The 19995-nt window shown below is 44.1% G+C and overlaps 1 protein-coding gene across 1 annotated transcript in view; it reads left to right on the top strand.

Moving 5' to 3' along the window:
* The first annotated feature begins 1247 nt into the window (after nucleotides 1-1247).
* The window catches only part of GCNT1 (glucosaminyl (N-acetyl) transferase 1), a 57570-nt gene continuing 38822 nt past the window's right edge, over nucleotides 1248-19995 (top strand). The window contains exons 1-2 of the mRNA XM_060013419.1: nucleotides 1248-1450; nucleotides 2275-2394. The gene's annotated coding sequence lies outside the window, so the exon portion shown is untranslated. The remainder of the gene's footprint in view (nucleotides 1451-2274; nucleotides 2395-19995) is intronic.

Here is a 19995-nt window from a genome sequence, read left to right as displayed (position 1 = left end):
TGTTCCAAGATTATCACTGGAGGAGGAATCTCCTCAGGGAACAGGCAAGATTTACCTTCCCCCAGGAATATTTCACTAGTGACTCTGCCATTGTCAGTACAGCTGGCCTGCAGGGTCCTGGTTCGCCCAGCAACACTCTGGCACAGAGGTGGGAGCTGAGTCCAGAGCACTCCTCCCAGAATATTCCAGTCTAGAAGAGAAAAGGCCAGGTGTTCATAAAAGAGACAGGTGGGTTAACTTGAAACCTGTGTGCTGTTAAGTGTGGCTAATTTATGCTCCACTTACTGGGCACTGTCATCCTCTGCTTTGTGTGGACATGTCTATACAGCTAACCCTGTCCCTAGGGCATCTAATCTCATCAAGACCAAAGCCCAAGAAGATGAGCCTCAGATACTCAGTGCTTCCCAGCCCTGCTCTCTGTGTTCATGCGTCTCCCCTGAGCAATGACCTCCTTTCCTTAGAATGGTGGACACCAGGCAAGCCTCCTGTTACAGGGAAGCCCATCCACTAACAAGGTCTCAGCTTTACCCTACAGTTCCAGCAGGGCCCTGTGGGCAGGGAAGTGACTGTGTATTCAGTTAGTTCCTTCATTTTTTTCAGTACGTATGTGTTGAATAAATAAGTGATACGAAGATAAGTAAGAACCTGTTCTGCACTCCAGGAGTTAAAAATTCAACGGAAGAAAACACGTACACAATATTCCTCTTGCTGCAAGGGAGATTGTGCGGACTTTTATAATTGACACAATGCTACGGGCAGTGAGGGCAGGAGAGAGGTGCTTTCTACCTTGAATAGTATTGAGGATTGTTCCACAATTTAATTTCAGTTTTCATGTGAAAATACACACGCATGTAATGAGTTTTTTAAAATGCTAAATTTAGTATGCAAAGTTCATCAGCGGAAAAAAAAAAACTACACGGTCACCTCTAAACTTTAACATGATGTAAAGAGGCTTGGCATTAATTTTTTTTCTTTTTCGTTATAAAACCTATTTTTATTTTTAAAATCAGAGAAGACAGCGCTTCCCGCGTTTCCTGCCTCCAAGGAAGGAGGTATAAAAGACTCCACTCACGTGCCCAGTCCTTACGCGGTTCTCCCAACTAAGAACCCATGCCAACCTGAGGAAGCAGAGAGAGGAAGCACGCGGAGTCCAGCCCTCCGCCCAGACCACGGAAACGCCCTGAGGATGTGCTGACCTCTGCCGGGTGGCCAGCGGCGCCTGCAAGAGCAGAGATGCGCGAGGCGGGCGAGGCGGGCGAGGCCATGGGCGGGGCCTATAGGGGCGGGCCGAGGGGCGTGGCGCGCGGGCGCGCGGGTGGGTGGCCCGAAGCCGCGCGGCGAGGTCTTCCAGCGCCACCGGCGCAGCCCAGCGCAGCGTAAAGCCAGGCGAGGAGAGTACCCGCGCGGCCCAGCACCTTCCAGCGTCCTCGGGACCAGGCGCTCGCTGCTGGTAAGTAACTCCCTACCAGGTCCCTGCTCGGCTGCCTGGCTGCAGGGGAGGAAAGGGGAAGGATGGGCTGAAGGGAGGGAGCAGGCTCTTAGCCAGGACCCCGCTGCCTCGAGCCAGGTCAGCTCCGCCGGGGAAGAGGAAGCGTAGCCGGGGCAGGAGAAAGAGGACGCGCGGTGGGAATCGGTTTCGAGCTTGTGCGCCCGGGGCCGGGGATGGTGCAGGGCGCCCTGCCTCGACCCTACTCTTCTGTCCGGTCAGGGGAGCCTGGGGCTAGGACTCTGGTGCCCAGTGTCACCTGGAAGCCACTTTTTCTGGTCTCTTTCCCCCTGGTCCACGTAGCGAGTTGGAGCTTAGGAATCGGAGTTGGCGGCTGCGGGCTTGGATAGTCTGGGAGCGAACATTACTAATCGTTGTTGTCCCTTCGGGCCAGAGGCTTTAACTTCATTTAATCCTAACTGTAGCTCTGCGGAGAGGCATTTATTACCCCCATTCTACTGATAAAGAAGCCTAAGCCAGGATAATAAGTGACTTACCCTGGGGCCAAGTACTGGAAAAGAGACGCTACTCAAGGGCTCTGAAGCCCTCACGCGTCTCCCCATCTTCCTGTTCCCTCTCTATCCTTCACGCCAAATCTAGGAAACGCGCGCTGCTGAGTCTGTGATGAAACAGGTGATTCTTCTTAAACTCATTCTACTCCCTTCCTAGGTTTCTTTTTGGTTTTGTGTTGTTAGCACCCAATTTCTGATTTAAATATTTCCAATTTTTGTTTATTAGCTTTTAAGGTGGAAGAAGCTCTCGCTCACTGCTCTTTTCCCCCCTTGCAGCCCTTTCTCTGGACGCCGAGCGAAACACAGGCACCCCTGCCTGCTGCACACTTCTCATCTTTCCCGTTGGATGAGGTCACCTGTACGTCCAGCCTCGGCCTTAGGGCTGCCCGGGTGGAGGTGAGTCTTGTATCACCTGGCATCCTGCACACCCTTGGCTTTGTTATTTCTTTTTAGAGAGAAGGGAGTCTTCATTTTAGAATTAGTAGGACAAGAGGCAAATTGGGAAGATATACAGTGTTCAGAGAAAGCACGGTCTGCATTTGGTGAGGGGTAGGTGAGGCGTGGGGTCAGGGACTTGCGTGCCCCTCTCTTTAAGAGCTGGTCTGAAAGGCAGATTTGTTTTATAAAGGGGAGGAGGAGGGCTGAATGGTTGTTAAAGATCAGTGTAAATTACCTGCTGGGAACCCAGGCGGTTCCAAACAAGCCCCCCACCCCCACCCGCCATAGGATTTGGTAACAGATTTCAGTTAGGGCAAGAAGGAAATGCAGGCTCTGTGGCTCTCTGCTGTTGCTTAATCGATTTTTTGCAGGCCTTCAGGATGGTCGTTCTGGGAAGATTTTGAGTTCTCAGAAATAGCTAACTCCTCTATGTTTAAAAACAATATAATATACGGCGAATTTACGTTTACTCAGTTTTATTGATAGATGAAAGAAGTTTTGTTTGTTTGTTTTCCCCGTTTCATGGTGAGGGTTTAAAGGTTCCTGTCAGCTCCTCTGCCTTTGCTTCAGCCTGGCCTTGGAAAGAGCCTTCTCAGCCTTGGCGCTGAGTATGTACTGGATTCCATTCTTCATTAATTATAGTTCATTCTTGATTAATTATAGGACTGCTTCAAGTCACTAGTTACTTCTTTTCCATTTGCAATTTAGTCACTTAACACTAAGGAAAATGTTTTTCTTGAGAACTATCAACTATCTACAAAATGAAATCAACAAATTTACAGGCACCAAACAAGTAATGTGTGGGGAGAGCTAAATGGACCTTGATTGGTCCCAGATGACCTGCAGAGGACCTGCCAACACCTGGGTGGGTATTGGCCATTTCCTCCCTATAACTGCAGGAATTCTGGTCCAGTGTGACCAGAGCTCCCCCACCCAATAACTGAAAAATCTTTATTAAAAAATATGTAAAAAGGGATTTTAAATATTGGCTCTTCTTTTTTCTTTTTTAAAACACAAGAAATCAAATCAAATTTGGTTCATGCTGCATCATCTGTTTTCAGATCTCTTAGAAACTGCTATACCTGGTGATCACATTCTCAAGTGAATGAAAAATTCCGACCTATGATGTATATATATTGTACATTTTTCATGAAATGAGGCAGTAGGAAACAAATTAATACTATTGAAAATCATCTCTTCCGAATCTCAGTTTCTCTTTTCTATGAAGTGTACATTAGTGTAGCCGCATTGAGGAAAGTAGTCTTTTTTGGGCCAACCAAGGAATTTTGTTACTGTTTATTCATGGTTCTAGCTCAGGATGTCAGATGCCTTACTCCCTGCCTTAAAAAGGGAGTTCCCAAATGACTAATTTTATAAATCTGGTCTTTCTCCTGGGGCCTGTCTGTACTTTTAACCACAATGGCTTTGACACAGGAGGCATGGTTTCAGGTTGTCCTATGTCCTTTTGCCTATCTGTAGCAAACGCATGTATGGTTAGACCAGAGTTTCTCAACTTTGGTACTTTTGACATTTTTGGCCAGATAATTTCCTGTTGGGATTGTCTTCTGCATTGTAAGATGTGTAGCAGTGTCCTTGGCTTGACTCACCGGATGCCACCAGTCCCCTCCATCTAGGTTTTTATTTTTAAAATTAATTAATTAATTAATTTGGCTGCGACAGGTCTTAGTTGCGGCACGCGAGCTCTTTGTTGTGGTGCGTGGGCTTCTCTCTAGTTTTGGCGCTCTGGCTCTAGAGCACAGGGGCTTAGTAGTTGCGGCGTGTGGGCTTAGTTGCCCCCGTGGCACATGGGATCTTAGTTCCCCAACCAGGGATCAAACCCGGGTCCTCTGCATTGGAAGGCGGAGTCTTAACCACTGGATCGCCAGGGAAGTCCCCCCTCCGTCTAGTTGTAACAACCAAAAATGTCTCCAGACATTGCCAAATGTCCCCTGGGGAACAGAGTCACCAAGTTGAGAAAAACATGCACCAATAGTTAAAATGCTCTAGATGTTTATTAACTAAACTGTATACTAAACACAGTTAACTTTAAACTTCTAATGACTAGAGAAGCTATTGGTAAAGTTTAAACATCTGACATTTAAAATATTTTTATAATAAAGATGACTAAACCAGTGTTCTTCGTGAATGGCCATGTGTATTCTGCCAGGTTTTATTGCCAAAGAAATCTCAAGTGTTTGACGCAGCTGTTAAATTTCTAAAGTTTAAAATGTGGAAGCTAAAAAGGAGTTATACAGCAGTTTTCATTTTTCTCTTTTCAGTGTGCTCATTGTCTTTCAGATTTTTTTAAGGTATGATGGAGTATCAGTGGACCATGGTTATTGATTTGAAAAAATTGACACAATCCCTAATTTTAGAACAAAAAACAAAAACTTTTAAGCAAAAATTTTAAAAGAGACTCAGTCTAAATCATGTTCAGAGTAGAATTTAGTTTTAAAAGAAATGTAAAACTTTTTGCCTAACAGCAGTAAAAAGGACAACCATGTGTTTCTGTAGTCTAATATCCTAATTTTATGAAAGAGAACACTAAGTAATATATGATATTGCTTATCAGAAGAAAAAATGTCCTGCAAGTATAATCCTCTCTTTTTAGACCTTGGGAGGTTGAAAACATTGCCCTGGTTGTAAACGATGCATCTTTAGAGAAATCAGACTAATTTGTAAGACTCAGGACTGGCTACATAATTTGTGGGGCCCCTTGTTAAAATATTATGAAGAGGGCTTCCCTGGTGGCGCAGTGGTTGAGAGTCCGCCTGCCGATGCAGGGGACACGGGTTCGTGCCCCGGTCTGGGAAGATCCCACATGCCACGGTGCGGCTAGGCCCGTGAGCCATGGCCGCTGAGCCTGCGCGTCCGGAGCCTGTGCTCCGCAATGGGAGAGGCCACAACAGTGAGAGGCCCGCGTACCGCAAAAAAAAAAAAAAAAAAAAAAAAAATATGAAGAATTTCAGGGTGGCGACAGACAGCTGAGCGTTAAGCAAAGTTCAGGGTCCTGTGCAACAGCACACAGGAAACTGGCCCTGGTAAAACTCTGTCCGTAGCTCAAAAGAGGATTGTGGTCACAAATGCAAATCCAGAGAAGTGTTCCTGCTGCCGTGAAGCACCCAGAATTTCTGATTCTTGGATTGTCCAAATATTTTCAATCGGGAGTCTATGTGTATTTGATAATCAGTGCGCTAAATTTACTAAACTTCCTCCCATGATTACTTTTTCTTTTGCTAAAGAGGGAGCCAAATAGTTTGCAAGGGGCCTGGGTACCTGCACCTGTTTACTCACTGAACAAATATTTACTGAGCACCTGTTGGATGCCAGGCATTGTCAGCTCTGGGGCTACAGCTGTGAATGGGATAGAGGGTCCCTGCCTTTATGAACCATTTAGTCTAGTGGGTTGTCGGGGGGCAGGTGGCTGACTAGCACGTAGTCACACAGGCAATCACAGTCATAAATGGTACTTGAGAAAAGCACAGATGTCCAGAGAACGTTTAACCTGGGGACCTAGACTAGTTTAGGGGAGGGGATTACTCAGGGTAGGTCCACCTAAAAAGAGACATTTAAAATGAGGCCTTAAAAACGAGAAGGAAGTAGTCAGGTGAATCAGGGTTTAAAGTTCCAGGCTGAAATGGTTGAGACCAAGGAAGGAACGTGGCTTGGGATGAGGCCTCTCGGGTCATTTTTTGGACTTCAGACTTTAATGAAAAGGTAGGGGGGTGCTTCCCTGGTGGCGCAGTGGTTGAGAGTCCGTCTGCCGATGCAGGGGACACGGGTTCGTGCCCCGGTCCGGGAGGATCCCACATGCCGCAGAGCGGCTGGGCCCGTGAGCCATGGCCGCTGAGCCTGCGCGTCCGGAGCCTGTGCTCCGCAACGGGAGAGGCCACAACAGTGAGAGGCCTGCGTACCGCAAAACAAACAAACAAACAAACAAAAAAAACACTTGAACAACACCGTTTGGAGAGCTTCTGGGTAGCTGCACAGATCAAGGTGCTGAGCAGGGGCAGCCTGCCAGGAGGAGTAGCCGGGAAGCTCGGCGCCCGTCCCCCCATACCTTGCCCTGTGTATCTCTTCCTTTTGGGTGTTCCTGAGTTGTGTGCTTTCTCATAAACTATAGTAGTAAGTAAAGTGTTTTCTGGAATCCTAGCTGTGCTAGCAAATTTTTGAACCTGGGGTTGGGGTGTCATGAGAAACGCTGAATTCACGGAACCCCCAAATTTATAATTTGCCTGGGCACCCCATTTGCAGCTGATGACTGAAGTGCGGGCAGTCTTGTGGGACTGAGCCCTTAATCTCTGGGGTCTGGGCTGACTCCAGCTAGTTTGTGACAGAATTGAACTGAATGGTTGAGTACCCAGTTGGTGTCAGAATTGGTGGGTGTCAGGAGGAAAAAACCCCGCATTTGGTGTCGGAAGTGTTGTAAAAACCAGCTCAGCCCCACGTACCTGAAATAGCCTCTTACTACCTTTTCTTCAAATCATTTCCCACCTTTCACCTTATGCTTGATGACTAAAGGCATTAATGCTCACCTGAGAGCTTATTTTGATGGACATCAAGGCCCCCGGGGTGGGGGTGGGGCTTCTGGAGGGAAAGGGTCTTCCCAGGCTCCCTCCTCCATGCGCAGGTACATGTCCAAGTTCTCAATGTTGACTCTACATTAGGAACACTTGGGAGCTTTTAAAATTCCTGCCACTCAGGTGAAACTCCAGACCAATTCCATCGAATTTCAGGGAGGGGGATCGGTATTCTTGGAAAGCTCCCCGATAGTTCCAACATGTGTACAGCCAAGGTTGAGAGCCACTCCCTCGGCTACCAGACCATTTAAAGCCATTCTGCCCCCTTGAGCTGCAGCCAATTACCTGGAATTTACTGTATTTGCCTACTGTGTATGAACAATTAGGTTGAGACCATTATGAACGAAATAGATTGGCATCCAAAGCGGGAGGCGAATGACGATTCTATCGGGGTGTTGAAGGAAAATATGAGACCTTCTATTTATAATTTTGTAAATATTTAAGAAGGAAGCCAAGCTGTCTTACCAGTTAAATTCTGTGTTGCCAGTGGTGCCTTCTGGATCTGCTATCCTGTGCGAGGAGTGTGATCTCCTGAGGAGGAGGCTGAGATTCCTCGCCCAGGTGGGGCCCTCCTCACCTCACCCTTAAGCACATTGTGAAGTGTTGCAATTTGCCAGTGACAGCGTATCATTGAGTTATGTAGTTGTTTTATCAACACAAAGGCTTTAAATTGCAGCATCTCTCAAACGGTGAACTGAGACTTAGCCGTGAGTTGGTTACAGGTGTCCTGAGATTTGATTCTCAGCCACGGGAGCTGAAGTTGAGCATTCGCCTCGTTGGATGTGTGTCAGGGCATGAGAGAGAATTGTAGCTTCAGGTGGTAGATGCTTTACCATCCTTTATAATGCTCTGGGGAGGGAGCGTGACCGGCTTCGCACCACTCAGCATCCCTGGTTCTCTTCCCGGCACCCACCTAAGAGCGGTTGAGTTTACAGGTGTTTGCATCTTTTTTTAACAAAAGACAAGGTTTCCAGATTTGCTGCCCTTTCCCAGTTTTGCTGTGCCTGTCAGTAGTTGCAGCTACTTTGTAGAGCAGGAACAATCCAAGATAAGTGTGAAATGCTCACAAGGAGAGGGAGAGTGACTGCTTTTCAGAAGAAATTTATGCTACAGAGGCATTTGGAAATAACCATTTGGAAAATGTTTGCCTTAGGATGTGAACATGTTGCCAAGAAATATGGTAGATTTGTGAGTTATCAAAACTCTCCCCTTCCCAAAAGAAAAAACTTTTTATTTTATTTATTTATTTATTTAAAAATTAATTAATTAATTTTTATTTTTGGCTGAGTTGGGTCTCTGTTGCTGTGCTGCGCACGGGCTTTCTCTAGTTGTGGCGAGCGGGGCTACTCTTCGTTGTGGTGTGCGGGCTTCTCATTGCGGTGGCTTCTCTTGTTGAGGAGCATGGGCTCTAGGCCCATGGGCTCAGCCGCTGTGGCTCGCAGGGGCTTAGTTGATCTGCCGCATGTGGGATCTACCCGGACCAGGGCTCGAACCCGTGTCCCCTGCATTGGCAGGCGGATTCTTAACCACCGCGCAACCAGGGAAGCCCTTATTTTTATTTTTACATTTTTGGCCACACCACACAGCATGTGGGATCTTAGTTCCCAGACCAGGGATCGAACCCGTGCCCCCGGCAGTGGAAGCGCAGAGTCTCAACCACTGGACCTCCAGGGAAGTCCCAGAAAAAGCTTTTAAAAACTTGGAAACAGAATTGTCTACCTGTTAAAATGTTTTAGGTGAAGAATATCAGTAAGTTTTGAATCTATTTGTTGAATTTATAAAAATGTGACACCTGAGACTAATTTGCAAGAAGGCCTGATTGAAACCAGTTGAATCTCATCAAGGAGCTTTTTATAATTGATCAATAGAAAAGTATCAAGATTTGGGAAGCAGAACTAAGTGTGTTCTGCTGTTTTTCCAGTGTATCCGTGCCACCCCAGAGAGCCATTAAAGCAAAATGTTACAGTACACTGAGCTTGGAAGCAGTTATTCAAGCGCTGGATTGCAAAGTAATTGGGGGTTTTCAAAAATAATGAAGCATATTTAATATATTGCTTTCATTACAAATATTAATAAAAATTTGTAGTGAGCGAGAACTTTTGTGCCCTAAGTGATTAAGCTAATAGGTTTTATTTCCTCTTGCTCCACCTTTCTGTTTTGTAATGCATATCATTTAAGGTACATATGTACAGTAGTACATGTAATTTTTAAAGAAATATACATATATTGAAGGTGATTGAAGCTTTTACTCTTAGTGTTTGTAGTAAAAATTTTGCCAGCTTATCATTAAAAACTGTGAGTCAAACTGCTGTCTCTACACACACACACACACACACACACACACACACACACACACACACACGCTTTCCTTGTAAACTTTAATCTAAAACTGCCTCTTCCCCATAACATGCTCCTGTAGCTCACTCAGTGGAAAATAAAATTGCTATTAGAGTAAAAATAAGTGCTCATACTCTGGAAGGAATTGAATGCTGTGTCTTGTTTCCCTTGAAATGTGTACATTAAACTTCCTTTAAACAAGCCACTTTGAACACTTTAAAAAACAACCGCAAAAAGCCATGGAACTTCAAGAAATCTTATCGTCAGCCCTTTGCTCTGGGACAGGTAAATGCTTTAAGTCATGTGGCTTCCCTTTCTTTCATTCACTAGCCACGTCATTGCTGTTGTCCGTGCACCCAGACAAGCCAGTTTGGGTATTTTTGGCAAGCAGAGATTGGTGGAGGGCTGCAGTTCTCTGGGCAGGTGAAGGTTAGAAAGCCAGTCCAGGTCAGCTGTGTCCTGTCTTGGGGCTCTGACTGCCTCTCCAGCAAAAGGTTGACTTGAGGCACAGGGTGTCAGACATTCCAGCAGGATTCAGCTGACCGTCATGTTGCAGTCAAGTAATCACGAATTTTCTGGAATCAGCAGCTGGACCCAGGAATGCTCCCAGGGCACCATCCCAGGCTATTCGACTTGCCAGGCTTATGTGTCCTTTGGATGGAAGCGCAGGACATGCCTCTAGAATTCCCTAATCCATCCACATAGACAGAGCATCCTGATCTCATCTTTGTCCACTCTTTTCTCAAATGCCATGTTAATCAAAGTCATTAGCTTCACCCGGGAAGATCCAGTTCTAACACTCCTGCTAATTAACAAAACCTCTGGTTTGCAGTGAAAATACCTGAAGCACTCATAGTAGCTGCCACTAGAGTGCAGCTGTCCCAGGAATGTGTTCCTGTTTAGGGCTTTTGACCTCTCTAGCTCCCAGATATAGATGAAAACCACATTTACATCTTACTGGCTCTGCTCGAGTATTTTAAAAGTACACTATAGTCACCCTAACAATATTGCGTTGATTGCCTTTTATCAGAGAACTTGCAAGTTCCCTGAAAAAATAGGCATGGCTATAAAAATACAAGATTTTCAGGACTTCCCTGGCGGTACAGTGGTTAAGACTCCACGCTCCCAATGCAGGGGAACCCTGGTTGGGGAACTAAGATCCTGCATGCCGCACAGCCCGGCCAAAAAGGGGGAAAAAAAAATACAAGATTTTCAAACACATGCACAAATCAAAATGAGTGCCTTTGAACAGCTTGTTTAGCATCCATGAAACCAAGCAGGACCCTGTGGAGCCCTCCCAAGTACAAAGGCTTTCTATGCCCCACCACTTCTTGCCTGTAGGGAAAGGATTTTAGCCTCCTAGACCTTCCCTGAGTTCCAAAGATCAGATTTAAATAGTTACTACTTAGAGGCGGGAGGGAATGCAGAAACAAAGGAAAGGCAGTCAAGGAACGATTAGTGCAGCCATCAGTCAGGGCCCTGGTTTCTCCTGAAGGGATCTCTGATCTCTTTACGGGAACTAAGGCCCCCCACCCAGGTGGAGGGTGGTAACTTCAGGTGCATGGGCCCCAGACTGGTTGGAACCAGAAGGCTGAGTATTGAGATTGTTGGAACACCACCCTGTTGCCTCACCACCAACCAATCAGAGGAAGGGCACACACCCTGCAGACCTCCCCCCAACAAAGTTTGCCTAAAAAAACTGTTTCCCCAAAACCGTCGAGGAGTTAGGGGTTTTTTAAGCATTGGCAGCCCCGGACTCCTTGTCTGGCGCCTTACAATAAAGGCTGCATTTTCTTTCACCATAACCCAGTGTCAGTAGATTGGCTTTACTGTGCACAGATGTGTGGACCGAAGTTTGGTTCTGTAACATCCTTAGATGTTTCTGGTTATTTTGAGGATTAGCTTCTGTGCTAAATTGGACCCATTAGGAAAAGGACCAGTGTTTGATGGTAGATGTGATTTTGGAACGTGGTAAAAAGTCAGCCTTACAAGGTGGATTGATCATGCTCAGTAATACCATTTTGGGGAGGTGGGGTAGGGAGGTTAAAAATAAAGTGTAAGTGTAAGAAAATAATACATTAGATTTCTTGTTTGACTCATATAGAGATTTTTTTTCTTTCTTTTTTTGGTTATGAAATTTGACCTGTATTGAAAGGGGATGGAAGAAAAGAAAAGAAGCGATGTTTGATGGCCATTAACCACACAGGAATCAGATTTCTCATTTGGGTTTCTGTGGCCGGCCCTTCCAATCTCCCCCGGCCCCATTCCCCTCCCCCACCAAATTGAGTTGAGGCAAAGCAGTAGAGTGTAAAAACGCACATTCTGACAGGGTGAAGTTCAGGGTGAACCCTCAGCCTTTACACTCACAGTTGACCCTTAGAAAAGTCACTTGTGCCCCTGGGCCCCAGCTTCTTCATGAGTTAAAGAGGAGAGGGGCTTGGGACTAGCTGGATTTTTTCCTTATGGTTGTAATCTGCTGCTCTAAAATGTGTTCTTGGTCAAGTTTGAGAAATTCTGAATACCATGCCCCTTGTACCTGTCTTTAAATATTCACGGTGAGCATTACCATCTTGAGAGCTATTAGAAGGAAGAAGCCCGGGAGTGCAGCATCTTGTCCAACTTTGTTTCTGACCACATTTCTCATAACTTATTGGACCACAGGATCCACCTGACCCCCACAACCTAGTAACTGCCCACCAGAGCTGGTGTTTCTAGCAGGACTAGATGCATTCTCAAGTTTCTTTCAGCTCTACAATGGATGCATTGTTTCCAAAATAGCTTTTTACTGTATTGACCAAGCCTATAATTTCCCGCAGAAGGCTCAGCAAATAACTTTTGTGTGAACTCTTTGAGATCAGGGAGATGCATTATTTGTGATTGTATTTTTCCCCTAGAACCTGTATGATAGGTTTTGTTTAATAGCTTTTTGTACGACACACTGTTTTGTATAATAGCTGCTTGTGTGGAATTAAGTGTATTCAGGTATTTGTCAATAAAATTGAGATACAGTTTCTTATTTGGGGGGGGTGTCTGAAAAAAGTTACCCTTAGATATGAATTAAAGATTGAACAATGTCCAGTTGACGAAATATAAACAATAATAATGAATAAATTGCTAATGTTCATTGAACGCTCATTATGTATCAAGTATAGTGTAAGTACACTACAGGTTGGCTCACTTATTCTGTATAAAAACTAATGTATGGGGCTTCCCTGGTGGCGCAGTGGTTGAGAGTCCGCCTGCCGATGCAGGAAACACGGGTTCGTGCCCCGGTCCGGGAAGATCCCAAATGCCGCAGAGCGGCTGGGCCCGTGAGCCATGGCCGTGGAGCCTGCGCGTCCGGAGCCTGTGCTCCGCAACGGGAGAGGCCACAGCAGTGAGAGGCCCGCGTACCGCAAAAAAAAAAACAAAACAAAACACCAAAAAAACCCTAATGTATGTATGATCCTTAACCCAATTAAATTGCTTAAAATTATTATTATTGTTATTTTTTAACATCTTTATTGGAGTATAATTGCTTTACAATGGTGTGTTAATTTCTGCTGTATAACAAAGTGAATCAGCTATACATATACATATATCCCCCTATCCCCTCCCCCTTGCGCCTCCCTCCCACCCTCCCTATCCCACCCCTCTAGGTGGTCACAAAGCACCGAGCTGATCTCCCTGTGCTGCTCCATGAGGCTGCTTCCGACTAGCTATCTCTTTTACATTTGGGAGTCTATATATGTCCATGCCACTCTCTCACTTCGTCCCAGCTTAGCCTCCCCCCACCCGACCCCGTGTCTTCAAGTCCATTCTCTACGTCTGCGTCTTTATTCCTGTCCTGCCCCTAGGTTCATCAGAACCATTTTTTTAGATTCCATATATATGCATTAGCATATGGTATTTGTTTTTCTCATTCTGACTTACTTCACTCTGTTTGACAGACTCTAGGTCCATTCACCTCACTACAAATAACTCAGTTTCGTTTCTTTTTATGGCTGAGTAATATTCCATTGTATATATGTGCCACATCTTCTTTATCCATTCATCTGTCAGTGGACACTTAGGTTGCTTCCATGTCCTGGCTATTGTAAATAGAGCTGCAGTGAACATTGTGGTACATGACTCTTTTTGAATTATGCTTTTTGCAGGGTATATGCCCAGTAGTGGGATTGCTGGGTCGTATGGTAGTTCTATTTTCACTTTTTTTTTTTTTTTTGCGGTACGAGGGCCTCTCCCGTTGCGGAGCACAGGCTCCGGACGGGCAGGCTCAGCGGCCATGGCTCATGGGCCGAGCCGCTCTGCAGCATGTGGGATCTTCCCGGACTGGAGCACGAACCTGTGTCCCCTGCATCGGCAGGGGGACTCTCAACCACTGTGCCACCAGGGAAGCCCTATTTTTACTTTTTTAAGGAACCTCCATAGTGTTCTCCATAGTGGCTATATCAATTTACATTCCCACCAACACTGCAAGAGGGTTCCCTTTTCTCCACACCCTCTGCAGCATTTATTGTTTCTAGATTTTTTTTTTTTTTTTTTGCGGTACGCGGGCCTCTCACTGTTGTGGCCTCTCCCGTTGCGGAGCACAGGCTCCGGACGCGCAGGCTCAACGGCCATGGCTCATGGGCCCAGCTGCTCCGTGGCATGTGGGATCTTCCCGGACAGGGGCATGAACCCGTGTCCCCTGCATCGGCAGGCGGACTCTCAACCACTGTGCCACCAGGGAAGCCCTGTTTGTAGATTTTTTGATGGTGGCCATTCTGACTGGTGTGAGGTGATAGCTCACTGTAGTTTTGATTTGCATTTCTCTAATGACTAGTGATGTTGAGCATTCTTTCATGTGTTTGTTGGCAATCTGTGTATCTTCTTTAGAGAAATGTCTATTTAGGTCTTCTGCCCATTTTTGGATTGGATTGTTTGTTTTTTTGATATTGAGCTCATGAGCTGCTTGTAAATTTTGGAGATTAATCCTTTGTCAGTTGCTTCATTTGCAAATACTTTCTACCATTCTGAGGGTTGCCTTTTCGTCTTGTTTATAGTTTCCTTTGCTGTGCCAAAGCTTTTAAGTTTCATTAGGTCCCATTTGTTTATTTTTGTTTTTATTTCCATTTCTCTGGGAGGTGGGTCAGAGAGGATCTTGCTGTGATTTATGTTACAGAGTGTTCTGCCTATGTTTTCCTCTAAGAGTTTGATAGTGTCTGGCCTTACATTTAGGTCTTTAATACATTTTGAGTTTATTTTTGTGTATGGTGTTAGGGACTGTTCTAATTTCATTCTTTTACATGTAGTTGTCCAGTTTTCCCAGCACCACTTATTGAAGAGACTGTCTTTTCTCCATTGTATATTCTTGCCTCCTTTATCAAAAATAAGGTGACCATATGTGCGTGGGTTTATCTCTGGGCTTTCTATCCTGTCCCATTGATCTATATTTCTGTTTTTGTGCAAGTACCATACCATACTGTCTTGATTATTGTAGCTTTGTAGTATAGTCTGAAGTCAGGGAGCCTCATTCCTCCAGCTCCGTTTTTCTTTCTCAGGATTGCTTTGGCTAATCAGGGTCTTTTGTGTCTCCATACAAATTTTAAGATTTTTTGTTCTAGTTCTGTGAAAAATGCCATTGGTAGTTTGACAGGGATTGCACTGAATCTGTAGATTGCTTTGGGTAGTAGAGTCATTTTCACAGTGTTGATTCTTCCAATCCAAGAACATGGTATATCTCTCCATCTGTTGGTATCATCTTTAATTTCTTTCATCAGTGTCTTTTTTTTTTTTTTTTTTTTTTTTTTTTTGGCGTATGCGGGCCTCTCACTGCTGTGGCCTCTCCCGTTACGGAGCGCAGGCTCAGCGGCCATGGCTCACGGTCCCAGCCGCTCCGCAGCATGTGGGATCTTCCCGGACCGGGGCATGAACCCGTGTCCCCTGCAACGGCAGGCGGACTCTCAACCACTGCGCCACCAGGGAAGCCCTCATCAGTGTCTTATAGTTTTCTGCGAACAGGTCTTTTGACTCCTTAGGTAGGTTTATTCCTAGGTATTTTTTTCTTTTTGTTGCAATGGTAAATGGGAGTGTTTCCTTAATTTCTGTTTCAGACTTTTCATTAGTGTATAGGAATGCAAGAGATTTCTGTGCCTTAATTTTGTATCCTGCTACTTTCCCAAATTCATTGATTAGCTCTAGTAGTTTTCTGGTAGCATCTTTAGGGTTCTCTATGTATGGTATCATGTCATCTGCAGACAGTGACAGCTTTACTTCTTCTTTTCCGATTTGGATTCCTTTTATTTGCCTTTTATCTCTGATTGCTGTGGCTAAAACTTCCAAAACTATGTTGAATAATATTGGTGAGAGTGGACAACCTTGTCTTGTTCCTGATCTTAGAGGATATGGTTTCAGTTTTTCACCATTGAGAACAATGTTGGCTGTGAGTTTGTCGTATATGGTCTTTATTATGTTGAGATGAGTTCCCTCTATGCCTATTTTCTGTAGGGTTTTTATCATAAATGGGTGCTGAATTTTGTCGAAAGCTTTTTCTGCATCTGTTGAGATGATCATATGGTTTTTATTCTTCAGTTTCTTAATGTGGTGTATCACATTGATTGATTCGCGTATATTGAAGAATCCTTGCATTCCTGGGATAAACCCCGCTTGATCATGGTGTATGATCCTTTTAATGCGCTGTTGGGTTCTGTTTGCTAGTATTTTCTTGACGAGTTTTGCATCTATGTTCATCAGTGATATTGGCCTGTAGTTTTCTTTCTTTGTGACATCTTTATCTGGTTTTGGTATCATGGTGATGGTGGCCTCGTAGAATGAGTTTGGGAGTGTTTTCCCTCTGCTATACTTTGGAAGAGTTTGAGAAGGATAGGTGTTAGCTCTTCGCTAAATGTTTGATAGAATTTGCCTGTGAAGCCATCTGGTCCTGGGCTTTTGTTTGTTGGAAGATTTTTAATCACAGTTTCAATTTCAGTGCGTGTGATTGATTGGTCTGTTTACATTTTCTATTTCTTCTTGCTTCAGTCTCGGAAGGTTGTGCTTTTCTAAGAATTTGTCCATTTCTTCCAGGTTGTCCATTTTATTGGCATATAGTTGCTTGTAGTAATCTCTCAGGGTCCTTTGTATTTCTGCTGTGTCAGTTGTTACTTCTCCTTTTTCATTTCTATTTCTATTGATTTGAGTCTTCTTTTTATTTCTTGATGAGTCTGGGTAAGGGTATATCAATTTTGTTTATCTTTTCAAAGAACCAGCTTTTGTTTTGTTGGTCTTTGCTATTGTTTCCTTCATTTCTTTTTCATTTATATCTGATCTGATCTTTATGATTCCTTTCCTCCTGCTAACTTTGGAGGTTTTTTGTTCTTCTTTCTCTAATTGCTTTAAGTGTAATGTTAGGTTGTTTATTTGGGATATTTTGTTTCTTAAGGTAGGATTGTATTGCTATAAAGTTCCCTCTTAGAACTGCTTTTGCTGCATCCCATAGGTTTTGGGTCGTTGTGTTTTCATTGTCATTTGTTTCTAGGTATTTTTTGGTTTCCTCTTTGATTTCTTCAGTGATCTCTTGGTTATGAAGTAGTCTATTGTTTAGCTTCCATGTGTTTGTATTGTTTACCGATATTTTCCTGTAATTGATATCTAGTCTCATAGAATTGTGGTTAGAAAAGATAGTTGATATGTTTTCAATTTTCTTAAATTTGCCAAGGTTTGATTTGTGACCCGAGATATGATCTATCCTGGAGGATGTTCCATGAGCACTTGAGAAGAAAGTGAATTCAGTTGTTTTTGGATAGAATGTCCTATAAAGATCAATTAAGTCCATCTTGTTTAATGTATCATTTAAAGCTTGTGTTTCCTTATTTATTTTCATTTTGGATGATCTGTCCATGGGTGAAAGTGGGGTGTTAAAGTCCCCTACTATGATTGTGTTCCTGTCAGTTTTGCCTTTTATGGCTGTTAGCATTTGCCTTATGTATTGAGGTGCTCCTATGTTGGGTGCATAAATATTTACAATTGTTATATCTTCTTCTTGGATTGGTCCCTTGATCATTATGTAGTTTCCTTCTTTGTCACTTGTAGGAGTCTTTATTTTAAAGTTTATTTTGTCTGATATGAGAATTGCTACTCCAGCTTTCTTTTGATTTCCATTTGCATGAAATGTCTTTTTCCATCCCCTCACTTTCAGTCTGTATGTGTCCCTAGGTCTGAAGTGGGTCTCTTGTAGACAGCATATATATGGGTCTTGTTTTTGTATCCATTCAGCCAGTCTGTGTCTTTTGGTTGGAGCATTTAATCCATTTACATTTAAGGTAATTATCGATATGTATGTTCCTATTACCATTTTCTTAATTGTTTTGCGTTTGTTATTGTAGGTGTTTTCTTTCTTTTGTGTTTCCTGTCTAGAGAAGTTCTTTTAGCATTTGTTGTAAAGCTGGTTTGGTGGTGCTGAATTCTCTTAGCTTTTGCTTGTCTGTAAAGGTTTTAATTTCTCTGTCGAATCTGAATGAGGTCCTTACTGGGTAGAGTAATCTTGGTTGTAGGTTTTTCCCTTTCATCACTTTAAGTATGTCCTGCCACTTCCTTCTGGCTTGCAGAGTTTCTGCGGAAAGATCAGCTGTTAACCTTATGGGGATTCCCTTATATGCTATTTGTTGTTTTCCCTTGCTGCTTTTAATATTTTTTCTTTGTATTTAATTTTTGATAGTTTGATTAATATGTGTATTGCCGTGTTTCTCCTTAGATTATCCTATATAGGACTCTCTGTGCTTCCTGGAGTTTACTAACTATTTCCTTTCCCATATTAAGGAAGTTTTCAACTATAATCTCTTCAAATATTTTCTCAGTCCCTTTCTTTTTCTCTTCTTTTTCTGGGACCCATATAATTCAAATGTTGTTGTGTTTAATGTTGTCCCAGAGGTCTCTGAGACTGTTCTCCATTCTTTTCATTCGTTTTTCTTTATTCTGCTCTGCAGTAGTTATTTCCACTATTTTATCTTCCAGGTCACTTATCCGTTCTTCTGCCTCAGTTATTCTGCTATTGATTCCTTCTAGAAAATTTTAAGTCTCACTTATTGTGTTGTTCATCATTGTTTGTATACTCTTTAGTTCTTCTAGGTCCTTGTTAAACATTTCTTGTATTTTCTCCATTCTGTTTCCAAGATTTTGGATCATCTTTACTAGCATTACTCTGAATTCTTTTTCAGGTAGACTGCCTATTTCCTCTTCATTTGTTTGGTCTGGTGGGTTCTTACCTAGCTCCTTCATGTGCTGTGTGTTTCTCTGTCTTCTCATTTTGCTTTACTTACTGTGTTTGGGGCCTCCTTTTTGCAGGCTGCAGGTTCATAGTTCTCGTTGTTTTTGATGTCTGTCCCCAGTGGGTAAGGTTGGTTCAGTGGCTTGTGTAGGCTTCCTGGTGGAGGGGACTGGTGCCTGTATTCTGGTGGATGAGGCTGGATCTTGTCTTTCTGGTGGGCAGGACCGCGTCTGGTGGTGTGTTTTGGGGTGTCTGTGACCTTATTATGATTTTAGGCAGCCTCTCTGCTAATGGGTGGGGTTGTCTTCCTGCTACTTGTTAGACATGTGGTGTTCTGCACTGTAGCTTGCTGTTCATTGAGTGGAGCTGGGTCTTGGCATTGAGATGGAGATCTCTGGGAGAGCTTTCGCCGTTTGATATTATGTGGAGCTGGGAGGTCTCTGGTGGATTAGTGACCTGAACTCTGCTCTTCTACCTCAGAGGCGCAGGCCTGACATCCGGCCAGAGCACCAAAGCCCTTTCAGCCACAGGGCTGAGAAGAAAAAGGAGAAAAAAAGAAAGAAAGAAAGAAAAATAAAATAAAATAATTAAAGTAGAAAATAATTATTAAAAATAAAAAAATTAAAATGCAATAAAAAAGAAAAGAGAGAAAACACATCCACCAATGATAACAAGCACTAAAAAGTATACTAAAAAAAATAAAAAATGGACAGAACCCTAGGACAAATGGTAAAAGCAAAGCTATACAGACAAAGTCACACACAGGAGCATACACATACACACTCACAAAAAGAGAAAAAGTGAAAAAAAAAAAAATATCGTTGCTCCCAAAGTCCACCTACTCAATTTAGGATGATTCCTTATCTATTCAGGTATTCCGCAGATGCAGGGTACAAGTTGACTGTGGAGATTTAATCTGCTGCTCCTGAGGCTGCTGGGAGAAATTTCCCTTTCTCGCACAGCTCCTGGGGTTCAGCTTTGGATTTGGACCCGCCTCTGCATGTAGGACGCCCTCTGGAGTCTGTTCTTAACCCAAACAGGATGGAGTTAAAGGCGCGGCTGATTATGGGGCTCTGGCTCGCTCAGGCCGGGGGGAGGGAGGGGTACAGTGGCGGCAGAGGCTGGCGTGACGTTGCACCAGCCTGAGACACACCGTGTGTTCTCCCGGGGAAGTTGTCCCTGGATAACGGGACCCTGGCAGTGGCGGGCTGCACGGGCTCCTGGGAGGGGTGATGTGGATAGTGGCCTGTGCTCGCACACAGGGTTCCTGGTGGCTGCAGCAGCAGCCTTAGCGTCTCATGACTATCTCTGTGGTCTGCGCTGATAGCCGGGGCTCGCGCCTGTCTCTGGAGCTTGTTTAGGCGGTGCTCTGAATCCCCTCTCCTCGCGCACCCGAAACAATGCTCTCTTGCGTCTTAG

This window comes from Delphinus delphis, chromosome 6, assembly GCF_949987515.2.
Source record: "Delphinus delphis chromosome 6, mDelDel1.2, whole genome shotgun sequence".
Taxonomy (NCBI): Eukaryota; Metazoa; Chordata; class Mammalia; order Artiodactyla; family Delphinidae; genus Delphinus; species Delphinus delphis.
This window is presented reverse-complemented; position numbering and strand designations above follow the sequence as displayed.